We start from the raw sequence: 7400 nt of genomic DNA, 5'->3' as shown, positions 1-7400 counted from the left end.
TCGCCAGAAGCGGCTGAGTCCTGCTGGCCACATGACCCGTAAGCTGTACGCCGGCTCCCTCAGCCAATAAAGCGAGATGAGCACTGCAACCCCAGAGTCGTCCGCGACTGGACCTAATGGTCAGGGGTCCCTTTACCTTTAATATTCTGTTGGAAGCCAGCCAGAGTGGCTGGGGAAACCCAGCCAGATGGGCGAGGTATAAATAAATCATCACCATCATCACCATCATCATCATCATCATCACTGAATGGATAACAGTCCACACGTATTGAGAGCCGAAGAAGTGACTCCTGGATCTGCAAAATGGCCAGTCTAGACCAGCATCCTGTTCTCACAGTAGCCAACAGGGAACCCACAAGCAAGATTCGAACACAAGACTCGTCTCCCCTCCTGTGGTTTCCAGCAACTGGGGTCCAGACGCATTACTGCTTCCAGCTGTGGAGGCAGAGCAGAGCTACTGTGACTTGTAGCCATTGAGAGCCCTCTCTCCTCCAAGAATTTGTCTCTAGGCTTTTGCTTATCACTGCTTCCTGTGGCAGCGACTTCTCCAGTTATCTGTCAGGATTGTTTGTAGACCTGATATCAACAACATTGTGATGGCCTGGCATTCGGACTCGGAGGCTGAACCTGAGGAATCTCAGCCTGCACAGGAGTCCCCGCCTCCAGAACCAGCTGAGCCGGGGCTGGGGCCTGAGCCTGAAGAGTCCTCACCTGTGCTGGATCCTCAGGTGCAGGCACCAGGTGAGTCTGCTCTGGCTCCTGAGGTGATGGAGGACCCATTGCCTGCAGGTGCTTCACTCTCAGCCCCGTCAGGGGAAGCTGAGGTTGCCTCTGGGTCCGATAACCCTCCATCCTCTCCTGAGCTGCAGAGGCTTAGGGCAGAGAGGCGGAGGGAACTAAGTTCCCGCAGGAAGAGTGCTCGCTTCCAGGCCAGGAGAGGCAATTCACCTGTGGACCGGGGCCACCCTATGCCTCGGGGCAGATAAAAGCCAGCCAGCCCCAGTCCCAGGTTGCGGGAGCAACATTGTTGGTAGCCTGTTCCTGCCTGCACCCTGTCCTGCTCTTCCAGAGTTCCTGACCTCACCCGACTCCCTGCCTTGGACCCAGCTTCAGCTTTGACGGACAGCCTCCATACCGCACCCTTGACCTCGGACTGGACTTGGACCTTGCCGCACGGTTAACCCTTGTTACCAGCACAAACATAAAACTAAAACCAAAACAGACACCAGTAGACCACTGTGGGGTGTATACTCTTCCTTGCCTGCGTAGGCCTGGCAGAATAGAAAAGTTTCCTGCAGGCGTTTTAAAGTTGGCACAGGAGGTGCTTGCTGAATCGCTAGTGGCAGCATGTTCCACAGGACTGGGTCAATCGCCCAATATACCAGAATACCTGAAGGAGCGTCTCCACCCCCATCGTTCAGCCCGGACACTGAGGTCCAGCTCCAAGGGCCTTCTGGCGGTTCCCTCCCTGCGAGAAGTGAGATTACAGGGAAGCAGGCAGAGGGCCTTCTCGGTGGTGGCGCCCTCCCTGCAGATCTCAAGGAGATAAAGAACTACACAACCTTTTGAAGACATCTGAAGGTAGCCCTGTAAAGTGGATGCTGGGGTTGTGAATGTGATCTGTGCGGGAAGCACATTTGCAACTCGCAGCACCGTGTTCACACATGCGTGGGTTGCGATTTGGTGTTTCTGTGCATGCGCAAAGCGCGATTTAGCGTTTCTGCGCATGCACATGCGCCAAAACCCGGAAGTAACCAGTTCCAGTACTTCCAGGTTCGGCGCAGTGCGCAACCCAAAATCGTGCAACCTGAAGTGTCTGTAACCTGAGGTATGACTGTATTGAGAAGTTTTTAGTGTTTGACGTTTTAGTACAGTATGTTTTATATGTGCTGGAAGCTGCCAAGAGTGGCTGGGGAAACCCAGCCTGATGGGTGGGGTATAAATAATAAAATTATGATTATTATCAATGCCTTACAACAATGTGTTATTTTATTGTTGGAAAGAGGGAGAAAGGAAGAAGGGGAACAAGGAGGATGGAAGAATTGTTATGACAAAATGTGCTTCTCACATGCCAAATCATTTAATCTCTGGGCAAGGTGGAACTTGTAGGGTGACGGGAAACAACAGAAACTATCCTGAGCTTGAGGGCCAGTGATTTAAGCCAGCAACTATTTGCATGAAGATTCCTGGAACGTACCTGAGAATTAAGACCGCTTGCCAAGCCTGGGAAATGAAATATTTTGCCAGTTCTGAGTGCTAAGAGAATTTTGGAGAGAAACAAACTGGATGTTGCAGACGGCAGCAAGAGTTGGGGGTCGTTTTAGGGGGAATTAACAATATTAGTTGCGTGAAGCTGGCGTTGCCCAAACGTTTGCTTCTCAAATGCTCCCACTTCATAGCTGCTTAGCACGTGTTGCAAAAAAGCGAATTATGACAGATGTAAAGACATCTTAACTTCCCAGTGCCTTTCTAAAGCGTCATGGCTTCTGAAAGGTTGCTGTGAATTCCGACTGTATTGGAAGTTGGAGGAGAATGTAATTATTGAACCAATGAAGTGCCCCTAGCCCAGCAGCCTAGTCTAACAGTGGGAAGCTTGGAAGCAGGATCTGAGCACAAGAGCAACTCTCCCCTCTTGTGGTTTCCACAGTTTAACCATTCGCTGCTTGAAGAAGGACTTTTTGGGGGTGGGGAACTGACTGCTTTGAGAAGGCTGGTGCCATGCTGCTTTTATTGGTATGGCTTTAACAGATTTTTATATATGTGTATCGTTTTAATTCTATCAGTGTTTAATTGCTTTTCAATTATTGTTTTCCCCTCTGTTTTCAGCAGTTCTTATTTTTATCTATAAGCTGCCCTGAAAAGACCCCGATGTTGGGAAAGATGGAGGGCACAAGGAGAAGGGGACAACAGAGGACGAGATGGTGGGACAGTGTTCTCGAAGGTACCAGCATGAGTTTGACCAAACTGCGGGAGGCAGTGGAAGACAGGAGGGCCTGGCGTGCTCTGGTCCAGGGGGTCACGAAGAGGCGGACACGACTAAACAACTAAACAACAACAATTTTCCCAGTAGTGATGTATGGAAATGAGAGATGGACCATAAAGAAGGCTGATCGCCGAAGAATGGATGCTTTTGAATTCTGATGCTGGAGGAGACTCTTGAGAGTCCCATGGTCTGCAAGAAGATCAAACCGATCCATTCTGAAGGAAATCAGCCCTGAGTACTCACTGGAAGGACAGATCCTGAAGCTGAGGCTCCAAGACTTTGGCCACCTCATGAGAAGAGAAGACTCCCTGGAAAAGACCCTGGTGTTGGGAAAGATGGAGGGCCCAAGGAGAAGGGGATGACAGAGGACGAGATGGTGGGACAGTGTTCTCAAAGCTACAAACGTGAGTCTGACCAAACTGCGGGAGGCAGTGGAAGACAGGAGTGCCTGGCGTGCTCTGGTCCAGGGGGTCACAAAGAGTCGGACATGACTAAACGACTAAACAACAACATGAATCCACTACCTTTCCTTCCAGCTCTGAATCTTGTGATCTCAATCCCGTTGTGGAGGATGCCACGGCACAATTCAAAGATGCTCTGTTATTCAGAAAACTGTCCCAAAGCTTCCGCTAAGGCCCTGATCCAGTGACAATCAGAATCGTAGAAGTGTAGAGATGGAAGGAACCCAAGGAGTCAGCTAGTCCATGGGTAGGCAAACTAAGGCCTGGGGGCCGGATCCGGCCCAATCACCTCCTCAATCTGGCCCGCGGACGGTCCAGGAATCAGCTTTTTTTTACATGAGTAGAATGTGTCCTTTTATCTAAAATGCATCTCTGGGTTATTTGTGGGGCATAGGAATTCGTTCATTTCCCACCCCCACCCCCCAAAAAATATAGTCCAGCCCCCACAAGGTCTGAGGGACAGTGGACCAGCCCCCTGCTGAAAAAGTTTGCTGACCCCTGATCTAGTCCAACCCCACTGCAATGCAGGAATCACTGCTAAGTCCCATTAAAAGTCCCAGTAAAAGGAATTCAAAGAAAGTTTGTTGCTAAATGAGTCCAAGGTCTGAAATCACCCACAAAGCGAGTGCATGCGTAATACGGCACCTTCTCATTCTCTAGTGCAGTCATGGCTAAACTTGGCCCTCCAGATGTTTTGGGACTACAACTCCCATCATCCCTAACTAACAGGTCAGGGATGATGGGAGTTGTAGTCCCAAAACATCTGGAGGGCTGAGTTTGGCCATGCCTGCTCTAGTGCAACTTTTGCCAGCCTGGTGCCTCCCAGCACAGCTGCCTGCGGCTGATGGGAGGTTGTCTTCCAAAACATCTGTAGGACACCAGGTTGGCAAAGGCATCTGCTCAAGTGCTAGAATTAATAATAATAATAATAATAATAATATATTACTTATGCCCCACCCATCTGGCTGGGTTTCCTCAGCCACTTTGGGCAGCTCCCAACAAGAGATTAAAAACACATTAAAACATCAGTGATTAAAAACTTCCCTAAACAGGGCTGCCTTCAGATGTCTTCTAAAAGTCAGGTAGTTGTTTATTTCCTTGACATCTGATGGGAGGGCGTTCCACAGGGCAGGCGCCACTACTGAGAAGGCCCTCTGGCTGGTTCCCTTGTAACTTTGCTTCTCGCAAAGAAGACCTTTCAATCCAGCCAGTGCTATTTTTCTAGAAAAAAGAGGTGCCGGAACTCACTACGAACGCCACCTTTGCTCTCTTATAATGGCAACGGCATAGGGACGCGGGTGGCACTGTGGGTTAAACAACAGAGCCTAGGGCTTGCCAATCAGAAGGTCGGTGGTTTGAATCCCCGCGACGGGGTGAGCTCCCGTTGCTCAGTCCATGCTCCTGCCAACCTAGCAGTTCGAAAGCAGGTCCAAGTGCAAGTAGATAAATAGGTACCACTCCGGCGGGAAGGTAAACGGCGTTTCCGTGCGCTGCCCTGGTTCACCAGAAGCGGCTTAGTCATGCTGGCCACATGACCCGGAAGCTGTACGCCGGCTCCCTTGGCCAATAAAGCAAGATGAGCGCCACAACCCCAGAGTCGGCCACGACTGGACCTAATGGTCAGGGGACCTTTAATGGCAACAGCGCCCACCTGAGAGATGCCATAACAAAAAAGTCCTGAACAAAAAAGCCCTGAATCTGGCCAACCAACTCCATGCAAACAAAGATAACCAGAAAAAACCCACACACCTTACTTGGCCCCAGATGTTTTCTGCTTGAATCCCTTTGTGGGCTGATCCGTAGGCGTTCCTGCCGAAAGGCGGTGATGTGAATTTTGCAGAGAAAAGTATTACTAAATCAGGGGGTTGGATCGACAGCCTAGGAATCGCAGCAGCAGCGAATGTTACGTTCAGCTCAACCATCTGCTGCTCACGAAGCTACTCTGTTTGGCATCTTGTCATCGAGACTCTCATTTATAAGATTTGCCGCGGTTGGCATTTCAGCAGGGAGTAGACGGGTGAAAACAGAGATCGGGTCTCCTCGGGTCAGTCAGTTCAAGAAGAGCACATGCCCCAGTCGCCATGTCCTCATGTGAATTAAAATAGAAATGGGCGACTTCTGTTTGGTAATATCCCTGGTGGTGGTGGGGTGTACTATTTGTGGTAAAAGGTAAAGGTAAAGGGACCCCTGACCATTAGGTCCAGTCGTGAGCGACTCTGGGGTTGCGGCGCTCATCTCGCTTTATTGGCCGAGGGAGCCGGCGTACAGCTTCCGGGTCATGTGGCCAGCATGACTAAGCCGCTTCTGGTGAACCAGAGCAGCGCACGGAAACACTGTTTCCCTTCCCGCCAGAGTGGTACCTATTTATCTACTTGCACTTGGACGTGTTTTCGAACTGCTAGGTTGGCAGGAGCAGGGACCGAGCAATGGGAGCTCACCCCGTCACGGGGATTCGAACCGCCGACCTTCTGATTGGCAAGTCCTAGGCTCTGTGGTTTAACCCATAGCGCAACCCAGTAAAAAGCCATGTCCCACTAGAGATGCAATGAGGTTGAGGGTACGTTCTATCATATGTGGCGGACTTGTAAAAGAGTAAAAAAAAGATTATTGGGAAATAATTCATAATGAATTGAAAAAGAATGTTTAAAAGTACTTCCCCCCCCAAAAAACAGAGTACTTTTTGTTGGGGATAATTCAGATTGAAATTCCCAGGTGTCAAAAACGGTTTTTTATGTATGCCACTAACGCTGCCTGTGTTTTGCTAGCGCAAAAATGGAAAACGAGTGAGGTCCCAACCAAAGAAGAATGGCAACTTAAACTGAAAGAATATGCGTGGCTTGCAGACTTAGCATATAGAATAAGAGAACAAGAAGAATATATGTTTCAAGAAGACTGGAAAATGTTTAATGAATATATCCGGGGGGGGGGGGGGAATTGTTCACACTTGAAAACGTTGGCAGCATTAAGATAAATTCGACAGTGTAAATCAGGCAAAGGCAAACTCGGCCCTCCAGATGTTTTGGGACTACAATTCCCATCATCCTTAGCTAACAGGCCCAGTGATCAGGGATGATGGGAGTTGTAGTCCCAAAACATCTGGAGGGCTGAGTTTGCCTATGCCTGGTGTAAATAAGTTTTGATGGATGTAATAATGGAAAACTGAATGGTTTAGTTTATGTAAAACACGCAGGGATTTAGGGTATGCAAAATGAACCACGGAAAGAGAAGAAGGGAGGGAAGCCATTGATATTTTAAGGTTGTTTAAATGAATATTCTAAAATGCAAAACAGAAAAAATTAATGAAAAGTATACCAAAAAAAAAAAAAAGTCCCCAACACAGGAGCCTGGTTTGCAAATGTATCTGCGGAGAGAGTAGGACCCCATTACTGCTTACAACCCCGCTTTTAACCTTACAAAGCGATTTAAAGTCTGGTTGTGCTTGCCATAGCTGTCAACTTACAGATTTGAAAATAAGGGATCAGCAGCCAAAATAAGGGATCAACAATTACTTTGATAAAATACATATTTTTGCGTTCAAAATGGCTTTAAATACCTACTAGGTCCTATAAATTACCATATAGCATATATTCAACACAAAAAAACAGCAACAATTTGTTGTTGACAAAGCACAGCTGGAAATAGAAAGGGCCCCATTACCTTCAGTAGCTTATTTAAGGGTCATCATCAATAAGGGACAGCAGCGGGACATGGCCCTGGGATAAGGGACTGTCCCGCCAAATAAGGGACGCTTGACAGCTATGGTGCTTGCCCTTACAACAGCCTTGCAAGGTAGGACCCCGCAGTTCCCATTTTACAGATAGCTGTGACTCCTGCACTGCAAAGGGGCACTGGATGGGCCCCTTCCAGCTCTGCAGTCCCAAAAGTCTACGCTAGCAAGCTCCTCCAAATAATCAGGTTTTTTGGGGGAGGATTTTTCCTGATTTGCTTGCACAAAG

Source organism: Podarcis pityusensis (assembly GCF_964106645.2).
Source record: "Podarcis pityusensis genome assembly, chromosome: 4".
In the NCBI taxonomy this organism is placed as follows: domain Eukaryota; kingdom Metazoa; phylum Chordata; class Lepidosauria; order Squamata; family Lacertidae; genus Podarcis; species Podarcis pityusensis.
Note: the sequence above shows the minus strand (reverse complement) of the source record.